This window comes from Papilio polytes, unplaced genomic scaffold (assembly GCF_000836215.1).
Source record: "Papilio polytes unplaced genomic scaffold, Ppol_1.0 DF824024.1, whole genome shotgun sequence".
NCBI lineage: Eukaryota > Metazoa > Arthropoda > Insecta > Lepidoptera > Papilionidae > Papilio > Papilio polytes.
In genome coordinates, this window is record NW_013525180.1 from 2,444,349 (window position 1) to 2,456,932 (window position 12,584).

At 33.8% G+C, this 12,584-nt stretch overlaps 1 protein-coding gene across 3 annotated transcripts in view; it reads left to right on the forward strand.

Annotated features, from left to right (window-relative positions):
• Positions 1-2,412: 2,412 nt before the first annotated feature.
• The window catches only part of LOC106101173, a 103,877-nt gene continuing 93,705 nt past the window's right edge, over positions 2,413-12,584 (forward strand). For 2 of the 3 annotated variants that reach the window (XM_013280315.1, XM_013280317.1), the window contains exons 1-2: positions 2,413-2,640; positions 3,210-3,332. The gene's annotated coding sequence lies outside the window, so the exon portion shown is untranslated. The remainder of the gene's footprint in view (positions 2,641-3,209; positions 3,333-12,584) is intronic. The other variant, XM_013280318.1, reaches the window with a different exon arrangement.

A 12,584-nucleotide genomic window follows, 5' to 3' on the forward strand; every position in this document is an offset into this window, starting at 1 on the left:
ACTTCACGCCTGTTTTCTGTGTGGTCGTGGTATTGCACCGGGCGAGCCGGCCCATTCGTGCGAAGATGTTAAAGGGGGCTCTACCACTGTTTTTTTTAGTTTATTACTAACATATTTAGTTGACTCGATTTAATACTAGAGATATTTTGCTTTTTGAAGGTGAAGGAGATTAAATTACATCAGGGATCCCTTTATTATGAAGTAGTTTCAGCAAGATCAGAAATATGGTACCTACTTCACCTTAGTCGTCAGCGTTGCAATTTCACGCACATATTTCCATGTATATTGTTCTTAGTTCCGTTATTGATATATCCCCAGAATTTAATTTACTCTGATAAGCTGCTGTCAGTTTAAAGGAAGCTGACATCAAAATGTGCGTACGTTAAGCCCCTTCGTTATTTGTTGATACGTTAATTTGTATGTCAAACGTCAGCACCCGGTGTATCAGGCCTCTCGCAATTACTGTCAGTCTCAATTCCAAATGTCTAGCGACTGATGCGAGTCGCACCCACTCAAATGTTTATGCCCTCTGAAAGCCAATGTGTCTGTTACGAACCTCATTGAACTGAGCAGCGCTTTTGATGGATTCATGTTTTTAAATTTCGAATCCTAACGATACCTATACTAGTATATATCTATACTAATGTTATAAAGGTGTTTATTTTTCAATTTTTGTATGTATTGAAATAACTCCTGATTCAGATATGACGGCTGATAGAGATGTATGGAAGAGCAGCACATACTGTGCTGACCCTCCGTAAGGCATAAGGGCAAGTGGATGATGGTGATGAAATAACTCAAAAACTACTAGAGCGATTTCAAAATTTGCACATAATTTTTTTATAATTATTTAATTTCTCGCGGACGCAGTCGCAAGGAACAGCTAGTATGATATAAATTTATGTTTGTCACGATTGTACAAGTACATAATTGTTTAATTTATTACTATTTATTGTACTAAAATGACGCTGTGCTATGGTGTTTTCGATAATAATAGAATAGCATGATTCAAGTCCGCAACCATCTTAACGCTATTGGCGCTATTTTGAATCTAATTGGAATTTAAAGTTAAGAAGATTATTGTCTGTCACTTCAAACATAACATAAGCTTAACTTTCACAATATTGGTGTTGGAGTTCACGATACCAACATAACATAAACATAATATTGCAATTCCACGTAGAATATTCATCCTCGCTTTCAAGCGAGGTTTTATTAAAATTGCCGGGAATGAGCTATTTCTTTACGCGACAATACTTCGTCTTTATTGCCTCTTTAATATTTGACAAAATAAACAGAGATCCGTATTATTAAACAAGGATAAAGTCTTCACGTATGTAGTTATTTTAGCTGATTCTTATTCGAAGATGTGAGAACATATTCAATTGTTTTTAATATGATAGTCGATTGTTTCTTCAGTCTAACGATTTAATCTAGTGTGCTCTTCATTTTTATTACGAACTAGCTGTTCCCGTGCGGCTTCATCCGCATGAAATTATGAGAATTCTATTTTAATGTTTACATTTGTCAAATTATCAATAGCAAATGTCAAACTGACATGACATGACAAACCTTGGCAAACTTGTTTCCATGATGTTGGCAGCAACTTATGGTCTCTTTCTCACATTAGGGTTTTTATCTAAAATATTTATTCTCCAAGTTTAATGACGTGAAAATATATAGCCTAAAGCGTGACGTAAGAGTAGGGCTTTTAATTAAAAGAATAATTATTCAAAAATATGTTGTAATTGCTGACATCTTAGGCAACAAAGAAGTGTGTGTTAACGGTTTATTATAATTAAGATAATACATAATTATTACTTATGATTTCAAAACATTCTAAATTTGAAAAAACCCTCTGAATCTCATATAAAAAATCAGTTAAAAGTTTGTTAGAGCTACATAGTTAATAAACACAACATGCTAATGTAAAACTCTATAATTATACAATTAGAATTAAAACGATAGTACGTTGTTTTCAAGCGATAAAATTATTTCAACAAATAGAGTCAATTGGACGTAAATTGTAAAACGGTTGACTCAATTTGTTTGTACGACACAGATCGTTTATTTATCTACACGATGTTATCGTAAAATTACTTCATCGTACTGACCATTAAGAAAATTGGCCACAATTCGGGTCAGTTGCGTCATAGAATTTTAACTCTTATCGCGGGACAAGCATTATCTCGAGATGGCGTCTATGGGCTGAGTGCATTTGAACCTCCAACCTGCATAGACCCCCGTGCATCCCTCCCACCCTACCTGGATATCCATCTCCTTTCACTACCTTCGTTATATCTTCTATCTCTGTCCCACTTTAAAACTACATTCGGTTGTTTTCGTTAAGCTTCGGTTGCATAGCCGGTGCGGGTCGCAGCTAAACATAATTTTCAGTCAGTCGGTTTTCGGACGCGGAGGGAGATGTATCGCTGCGGCACGACTCTCCCGCGCTTCTAAGATCGTGATCGGGTTCAAGGGATGTTTGTTTCTAGATAGTGCGCCCTAAAAACCTTTACAGTATTGATAGTGTTGTGAGTAAACTGTGTAGACATTATAAGAAACTAGTGAAGTGTTTGTTGGGAAAAGTTGCCTTTCAGCGGATGTGGTTGCGATGAGATTTGTTTGATTTTATGAAATGTAAATATACAACAGTTCGTTTGTAATTAGAACTATGTTACCGACAATGTTGACGTCCAACGTTTTAATGGAAGTCAAGATTGACATGTAACATTAGAACGGAAGTTTGAATTTTAGTTTTGTTACATTTTGCAACATGATTTACAAAAGTTTATTTTTAAAATGTAGTAAATTACGTGAGGTTTTCGAACGTACGCAAACATTGAATGAATAATTAAGTCTCACAGTGTGATTAAATTATGTGGGTAGAATAAAAGGCTTCAATGAGCAGGCAGTTTTAGAAACACCTAAAAAAACAATTCATTATAACAATAGAGCATTGTTTGTGTTCGAGTGACGGTTTTTTTGTTAAACATCCGTAGGTAGAACAATACTGGACAAGCAATGTAAATCAATTAAGTAGTAATTGATTAAAACAAGAACCATTGATGGTTTTGTCACGGTTAGGTAGTGATGCGTTCATAGTTTAGATTCATTGAATTATGTGACAGGGTTTTGAACGGAAGACTATCGAATGGATCTCATTACGCCCACACTTTCTGTTGGTAATAAAATTTCGCTGTCCGCAGGAACAACGTTCGAGATAAAATCAGTTCTGTTGACTATTGAATGTACTGTTTGTGAAACAAGAAAGTGATAAAGTTGAGAAAACCGTGAACTTTCTACATTGCCGGATGTTTTGTGAATTTAATGTAAGTAATTTTTACGTTTATTTTTTTATAATTAGCTTTGTTATATAGTTATGATTCGTTTCTATTTTATTGCGTTAGATTGAGTTACATCGTTGATGATTTTGCATTTTAGAAATAGAATTTTGTATTGCTATTACAAGATTTTATTCAGAGAATTATCTACAAACATCACTTCTTTTGAATTCACGCTGTTTTTATCTTTATTCGGAGTACAGATTAAATATTCTTTGAAATATTATATTGTTTTTGCACATGTGCTGAGTTATTTTTTAAATATATAAAAATAAACAAATGACGATAAATAAACAGTTGTGTACTTTGAGATCAATTTAAAGATATAAAATAATATTTATATAGACTGAATACTTCAATATCGTGTAAGATAAATCAAATATCATCAAAATAAAATATCACTTAACATTCCTTTCAAACACCTTTTCCTTGAAAGAGAATTATTTTCAAGAATCATTGAACTATAGACGATGAGGCAGCGATGTTGAAACGAAAGTACAAGCAGACTAAAGCGAGAAAAAATGTTGTATCGGCTTCTTTTCATTAGAGATCATTAGAGTTTGGAGGATAAAAAATGGAAAAATAAATAAAGAGCGGTCTTCAGCGGGCGTTGGGAAGCTCCGCGAAACCCGTCGCTACTGATTACTAAATTTTTGACTCGACAATTTTTAAAGCATTGAAAAAAATATTTTTACAATGTTTTGCTTATACTTCAAAGATTGTATTCATCGACAATTTTCGCTTGAAAAGTTTTTTTTTTAATTTTAGTGAAGAAATAGAAAAACTGTAGACTAAATCTAGAAGCGTCATTTGTACAATTATTGTAACACCTCTAACTTTTTCGACATAACAATTTTGTTATTCTCGTAATAGTTCGTGACATATTTTAACAAGCAGGAAGAAGCCGTATCTATAGACAGAACCTTATTCGATTTTCAAACATATTTCACTCGCTGGCCTGTTGATCAGAGATCATCCATATTTGTGACTGGGAACAAGCTCACGTACTTCTATATCGGATTCAAATTCTCACCGTGCACCCGCAATCAGACCCGATCTGACCAAGTTAGAAATAAGTAACCTAATGTTATTCAAAACGTGTCGCTTCGTTTATGCTAACTGGGAGATCTCGCACGACTGAATGCAGGCGAGGCGTTTGTATCTAGAGAAAAAAAAATGAGTTAGTGTCTTCGTTTAATATAGTTAAAAATTTTCATACATTTACTAGACAGTGATAGAGCCCGCTTTAGCATAACACGAATGTGTCGGCTCATCCAGTGCATTACCACGACCACATATAAGACAGTCAGAAAGTGGGAGCAATTCCGCGTACAGTCTGATCCGAGTACGTTTCGGAGGCCTAATTTTATTCCCTTTCTTTTCCCCCTTATCTTATGAGGAACGGATAGGAAAGGAAAGTGTACAAATGCGAGAGTTTAGACGGCTGGATGTTTGTTAGAATTTGTAGCCAAAACGGCTGAACAGATTCCAAAGAAATTTGGTATAGATGTAGAGGATAGTCTGGAAGAACATATAGGCTACTCTCTTGTTTTAATTCAGTAATAAATTGTAGTTTATAATATAATTACTCTTTATTTGCATTGAAAATAATTGACTTTATATAAATTACCGTTTTATAAAAAACTTAAACCATTATTCGTTTATTGCGAGACATTCAATAATGCCCAGCACACTTTATAGCCGGGCGAGTAAAAGTTGGTAACAAGTGAATCATATCGAAAATTGCACGGCCTCGGTGAAATGATAAAAGTTTTTTTAAAGCGCACCGATTGTTCCATTTCAGAATGTATTAAAATATTTTATGTCCCTTTTTGTATTATTTATTGTCTTACTAACATTTTTAATCTAGACAAATAATAAAATTGGAATGTCTGTAATATCAAAAGAAAAATTCCAGATTTCGGAAAGATGGTATATTTGATGCTGATAAGGAAAATCGCATTTAATTTATTTTTGAATGTCTGTCCGCAAGTCGCGTTTGTTCCGAGTAATCTCCGAAAGTAATGGGCCTATTTGGACCAGACTTTTACTGAAGTGTAGCTGACATAGACGGGCATATTATAGGCTACTTTTTTAATATTGCGTGGACGAAGTTGCACGTAAGTAGTATCTACATAAAACAAAACTTACTAAAACTAAATAAAGAAGTTTTTTTTTATATTTACTGGACAAAAAAATAAATTTAAAAGTACAATAAAGAAATGTTATAAGCGGTACAGAAACCCACAGGATTTATGTGTAACCACTGGTCGCTTAGTTTATAACATATAAAAAATAATAAAGAAACTTAGATTATTTTACTCACAGACAACGCAGCCTTTCAACGGTGAAAGAATTTGAAAAGTTATTCCAAAATTCACTTACAATTACTTCCTTATGTCTTATTTACAGATTTACTTTATTTAACTTCAATACTAATTTACTAAAAATTCTAACTTCATTTAAAATTCAGTACTAACTAATAATAAAATTACATATGCTAATTTAACATTTTAGTATACAATTTCTCATCATAACTTAAAGTGTTATTTTATTAAAAGACACTAATTGTGGAATAATTAAAAAAATAAACAAGCATTGTGTTGATTGTGGGAATTTAACAGTATATTCTGCACAATGCAACACCTCGGTGTATAATTACGCTCACTGTAGTGTAATTAAGGAATCACTTTTTTCTGTAACTGTACTCACGCGAGGCCCCACAGGTTACCCTAGATAAAAACCTACATATGCCATTACCCATTTGAATAGATAATGTCCCGTGACCCCGGATAATGGCCGACCCGGATTACCTCGATTTTGCTAATTAGAATGATTCAATGTAATTGATTTCGAGCGAAATAAAATTAAAACAACGAGAAAGCTGCATTTCCATAAAACAATCCAAAATTAGTTGGTGATCCTAGTGTAGTTGTGTTGGTTTTTGTATATTTAGTGATGAAATATTAAAAAAAATCAGAAATAGCTTTCGCCAGGGACTCCGTCCGTGTGGAATTAAAAAAAAACAAAAGCTAGTATATGGTCTTTTAGACTACCCCTAAGACTATGCCAAAATTTATTGAGATATGTTAGCCGTGTAGGCTACAAACTCTAACAAACATACATTCATCTAAATTTTCGCGTATAATATTAGTAAGATATCTGTTTTTGCCCTTAGGAAGAAACACAGAGTAACAACGCATTATAATTCACTTGGTTTAAAAGATAATACTACTAAATCTAAAAGTTACTTCAAAAAAAAATTCTCTATCTTCGCCAACACAGATCATAAATCTAACTTTACTGAACAGTTCTAAACAACGAACCGTTTCTTTATGAATTAGGCGCCAGTTTATGTTTGTGCTCTGTCTACCCGTCAATGCACTATACCATTTAACAGTTCCGGTCGTAAAGAATTCATACGCCTCAGCCATTCCGCGAGTAATTCTGTTTACATTATTCCTACAATTTAGAGAATGTTTACTGGATGCAGTGGACGGGGTAAACTTTACGACGCTATTTTTAATCGCTTTGATCTCCGACATCACCGTGCTAGTGATGGACCCACACAATGTTATTACGGTCTTTAAAAGGGGAGACTTTAATGAGTGCTCATATAAACTGGTGCCTGTTTCGTTAGAGAATCGGACCACATACTTTTATCACTGGCATCAAACATTTGTAATTAAACGCTCTTGATTCTTTGGTGCAAGTCGTAATGCTTACAAGCTTTGAGGTTAGAATGTACTGCGTTTGTAAGCATTTACCACACACAATGGACTAAGTATAATTATTTACTGACACTACTATTACAAAAGTAAGCGTCAATAGCCTAATGTTTTGGGGTATGGACTACCTACCGATCTTGCAGTCGAGTGTTCAAATCCTGCCATTCGACTATCCTCGTGAACCATATCCTAGCACAAACCTAGAGCTTAATTGGAATGGAATATTCTATTAATATTTTTGAATTTAAAAAATGTGACTTACTAGATAATTGCAAAGGTTAGCGTAATACTGTTTTGACCACGAAATTTACCTTAGGCATGACTCTCTCAACATGTCTTATAAAAATTGAAGTTGCTTCAGAGAATATAAATTTTTATTTCATCATAAATCTGTAGACTTTCTAGGTTATTCAAGGTCATCATTTCTTTTGATAGTCTTATTGGTTCGTTCAAACTTCCGTCCAATGTCTCCCGAACAGATCATGCGGTTGATTTATTACACAAATATTGAACGAAATTTGTCGTTAAACAAGGTTTATGGCGCGTTGCGTCTATTCGTAATTTTCCCCGTATTATATTTCAATCCTGATTAAATTATGACCGCTATAAACAACGTTGAAGAGGGATTCTGACGTAGCGATGGGCAATTATGAAAGTCTACGAGTGATTTAACGTGCGCACCTTAAAGTGACAGAATTGAACAATAGAATTGTTTTCTCGTGTCGTGAATTAACCACCTGTAGATCATTAAGATCGTGTCAAGAGGATTTAGAAGGGAGTGGCAATTGAGTGAGCAGTGGTAGAAGATAGAGTGGACTGTGTTGAGTGCAATACTAAGAAAAAATATACAAAGTGTAAAAAGTCGTGTCTATGGTTCTATGCAAATAAACTTTGTCTTTCGGACGCCGCGGATTTATTACACAATATAAAATACAGTCAAGTATCCAAATATGGTCCTTCGAACCGGATACTGTTGTATTCAAGCAGGAATACCGCGAGATTCTCCGATTGTACATTATATTAGAGGAGGGATTGTGTACTTGGTGACATTTAATATAACGGAGATTGGCGTCGTGTCAACTCTTGACGGCGACTGCGTTGACAAGATGCTGAAAGTTTTTTAATAAAATGTGTACTCAGACGAAAAAAAAGTTGGAACGCTTTTTCTATGAATAAAAATATATTTTACCGCAAATGTTACCAAAACATATACTCTTAATCATGAACTAACGATGTTTTGTATCTAAAGAGGTATGAGATTTGTCACTTTAAGTACATCGACTGTCATTTTTATTGGGAGTTGTCATCGAATTAAATCCACTTAATGAATAGAATTTAAAATTTTCTTTTCAAAGCGTACAAATTCAACAAAAGCTAACAGAACTTCAAACCAATAAAGCAAATACAAAACAACAAAAGCACACTTGAAGTGCACCCCATTGTGTACTGACTATTGTTTGATAGTAAAATGTAGAAATCACTTAGCACCGTACGTTTCTTTGAAGCTGTAAAATTTCATACAAAAAAACATTCCCCTTCGTGAATCAGCCATTCAACGCACCTCTGATTTTTATTGAGTGGCCCTTTTTGTTACAACCTCCTCTAATGAGGAAGTGTTAATGGTAACTTCCTTAGTTTGCTTACTTGTTACCATATCGAACGCTGTGTGCATCCTACCACCATGAGAACTATAAACATAATTAGGAATAATTCAACAAAATTATGATGAAATACTTTTTAAGTGCAAAAAACCTTCAACTGAATGTTTATTTTAAATTCACTAAGGTGAATCTTACTATCCTACTAATATTATAAATGCGAAAGTTTAAATGGATGAATTGATGTTTGTTAGAGTTTGTAGCCTAAAGGACAGAACGGATCTCGATGCAATTCGGCACAGACGTAGAGGATAGTGTGGAACATATAGGCTACTCGATTTTGATTCATTTATTTCTACGCGGACAAAGTCGTGGGCGAAAGCTAGTTTAATAAATTTATTAGTAGAATTATAGTCCTACATACCTAGTATAGAGTTGAATGAAATAGAATTAGAAATAATAATAAGATAAAAAGTTCAATAAATAAAAGCTAAATAAATTTCTACTTGTCATTAAATCACGTTTCCACTTATCAAACGGTAAGTTAAAACAAGTATAAGTATTTAAGTGCACTGCACACGTCCAGTTAGGTACGTAATTAAACGACAAAGGAAAAACTTGCAGTCTACCGCTTACAAGACGCTATTGAAAATTCGATACGTGTATCGACTCATAACGAGATCTTATCCGATCGGCCGGACATTGCTGAAGAACAATTCAACCTTTTTTTTTACTTTAAATCAGAAAATTATTGATTTAATAATCGTTTCTTATGATATTGTTGACTTTATAATCAGTTTTCGTTCATGAGGGAATGTTTAAGAATGCATGACATATTTTATTTTTATAATGTTATTTCTTTTTCCATAAAATAAATTCTTCGAAACTACTTCACCTACTTACTGTCTGTTGCTCGCGTCTTCGCAATACAAACATAGCCTATGTGACTCACTGATAATGTAGGTTTTTAATAAAGGGTTTTTGAATTATTTCAATACATACAAAAATACAAATCTTTCTTCATAATATTAGTATAGATGCAGACTCAACTATTTTTACAATCTTCTTATATTTCATGTGTCATAAAAAATCACATCAAATTAAAATGAAAAAAGCTTTAAATACCTATCTTAAGATAAAATTAACAAATCTAAAAATAAATCACTTAATTATAGCAATATAATAGATAATTCTGAATCTAATTACGTGGGCTAAATTAAAACACGCACATCTGATGTTTAATTAACGCGATTCGGCTTTAATCGCTACTAATTCCACTGAGACGGATGAAAGGATATTCACGAGATAGTCAAATCAACGATTGGATTACCAATTAGGGATAAAATGATCGGCTAATGAAATTATCTGATACCTTGAAAGGATTTTGAATTAATTTTCTCATAGTGTAAGACATTCTATGTATCAATATTAACAAATGAAAGGGCCTTAAATATGTCTGTTCTAAATTAAATAGTTACCATTGATGATAGAAAGAAGTCCTCGACAGAAGACCAAAAGAAAAATGTTGGAAGTAGTCAAGTGGCTACAATCCTTCAAACAGTTAATGATATATTTAAGAATATAAAAAAGGTTAAGAATAGGTAAAAAGGAACGTCTCACCATAATACCTTCAATTGTTTTTGTAGTGGCAATTCTCTTGTCAAGGCGATCTTAGAAGCAACATCTATTCTTACTGCGACTCTAGTTGGTGCTCATTACCTGGTTTGTGGATAGATTAATTCTAATTTATAAAGACGTAGAAGATTGTAGTAAATAATTGTCGCAGGCATTAACTAATTTGTTCCTGAGAAGTCATAGACGCCGCAGTCTCGTCGAGCTCTTACAAATAACCCGGCGCGCTATCGCAATAACTCTCGGCGGTAATGAACGAGCTTTTAACTTCAAATGCATTTACTTGAATACGAATTTGCTCGAAGTAAAGTGCAACTAAACGATATCACTACGCCGATAGAATTGACTTCGGATCCGGATTGAATATTTATGATAGAGCAAACTTGAGCCCTTAATGTTCTGTAAGTATAATTTCCTGCTAAGTTGAGTAATCTTAAAATTAATTATTTTGGAAAGTAAATATTTTCCTTCTATATTTCTCTTTTGCCTTAGTTTGATATTCAAATATATCAAAAAAATCTTGCATACTTAATCTGGAAAAGTTCCATCTCTAGTTAGGGAATAGTAATTTTTCGCATGACAACAAATCCTGTCCCTGGTCCATGCTCGCATAAAACAACTGTTCCGTAATGGAAACGTAGATTAAGTTACTAACTCCATTAGGCTATTGTTTCTGGCGCACGGATATTCCATATGCCGCCGAGTCGGGAGGATTTATCAGCGCCAGGGGCGGACTCGAACGATGTTCCAGATTACGCCAGCTTGTTTTATGGTATCGCCCCTTGATGCGACGAAAGCCTGCGGTCTACCGACCTCGTTAATAATATCTGCGGACATATGTAATTCTATATGGTCAGATGTACCATATTGATCTTTATAGGATTCGATTAGATTTTTGTAGATTAACGTTGACAAAGTTTGTAATTTTAATATTGCAATTATAGGGAAAATATCAACTCTGTTTGAATTCAATTAATATAATGGATGTCTACAATTCAAGGTTCCTATTTATCCGTAATGCGAGGACCCGATAAAAACGAAAGTGTATCTAACGTATCGATAAACCTTTGTTGGCCCATTTCTGTTTCCTCAGCCCTCTCTGAATTTCCTTTAGAAGGGATATAAAGTAAATTGCACGCGTCCTTATCTCTGTAACAATTCAGCCACCCTTCAGCGCTTCACTCTCTAAGTTATGAATTTTCAATACGTCTAATGTTAAAACGCTTCTGATAAATCCGTCTTCCGCTTTCGATGCGTTATGTTTGAATGGAGTTTGGTCGTTACTAATTCGACTTTGATTGAACCGACAATCTCGTACAAATTGATCGATTGTTACAATTGTTTCCTTGTTAAGGCTCCATTATCATTACTTTTGCTCCATAAATAAATTTGGATAAATAGAACCATATCATTTGAGAACTGTAGTTTTAAAACGAAATGTTATGGCTTTGGGTATGATAATTTATAGTCTACTGGATCTACAAAAATGTCGGCACAATGGGAATGAAACTTCTTATTGAGCAGATTGATCAACAGTCCAACGGGAAACATCCATTTAAAATATATAAGATAAGTCAAAGTAATAAAACTCCACCTTTTTTATATTCAAATTTCTCAATACTTTTCATCAAATATTGATATTCACAAACTGTATATATTACTATGTAAACGGTAATTAAGAAAACCTTGTTGTCTTATAATCAGATAGTTTCTTTCACAAAACCGGCCGGTACTGTGAGAAGCGAACCAAATCAAACGACAATCAGACAGCATAAAATTAAAGATATCATAAAAAGTAAATTTGAAACGATGAAATGCTTACACGTCCATAAATTCTCCGGATTTTATATTTCTAAATGGCATACTATCGAATTTCAATTAAAGATTAAAAATTACATCGATGAGAATCTTAAATAACACCACTATATTTTGATCTATGCCTACATAATGTGTTCTTCTAATGATACCGGAATCACAAGTTTTCGTAAACTAGCAGAGATCAAAATTAAATGGACAGTTCTAGTGATTATTGCCTTTCGAAATCAGTCGCCATAAATGGAGCTTCACGGCGACGTTTGCACAGAATTTAGGTAATTGAAGCCGGACGCTGGACGCTCGTTCGTGATACGTCCGAGCCATGGTACTAACGTATTTAGCGAACCTTGCAAATTTTCGCAAAGTTTACGTCAAAATAATTCAAAGGTACCCATGAAAATCTACATCAAAACAGAAATGTAAACTAAATCATGAACTCTAATTAAAAAATTGCATCTAGAATATTT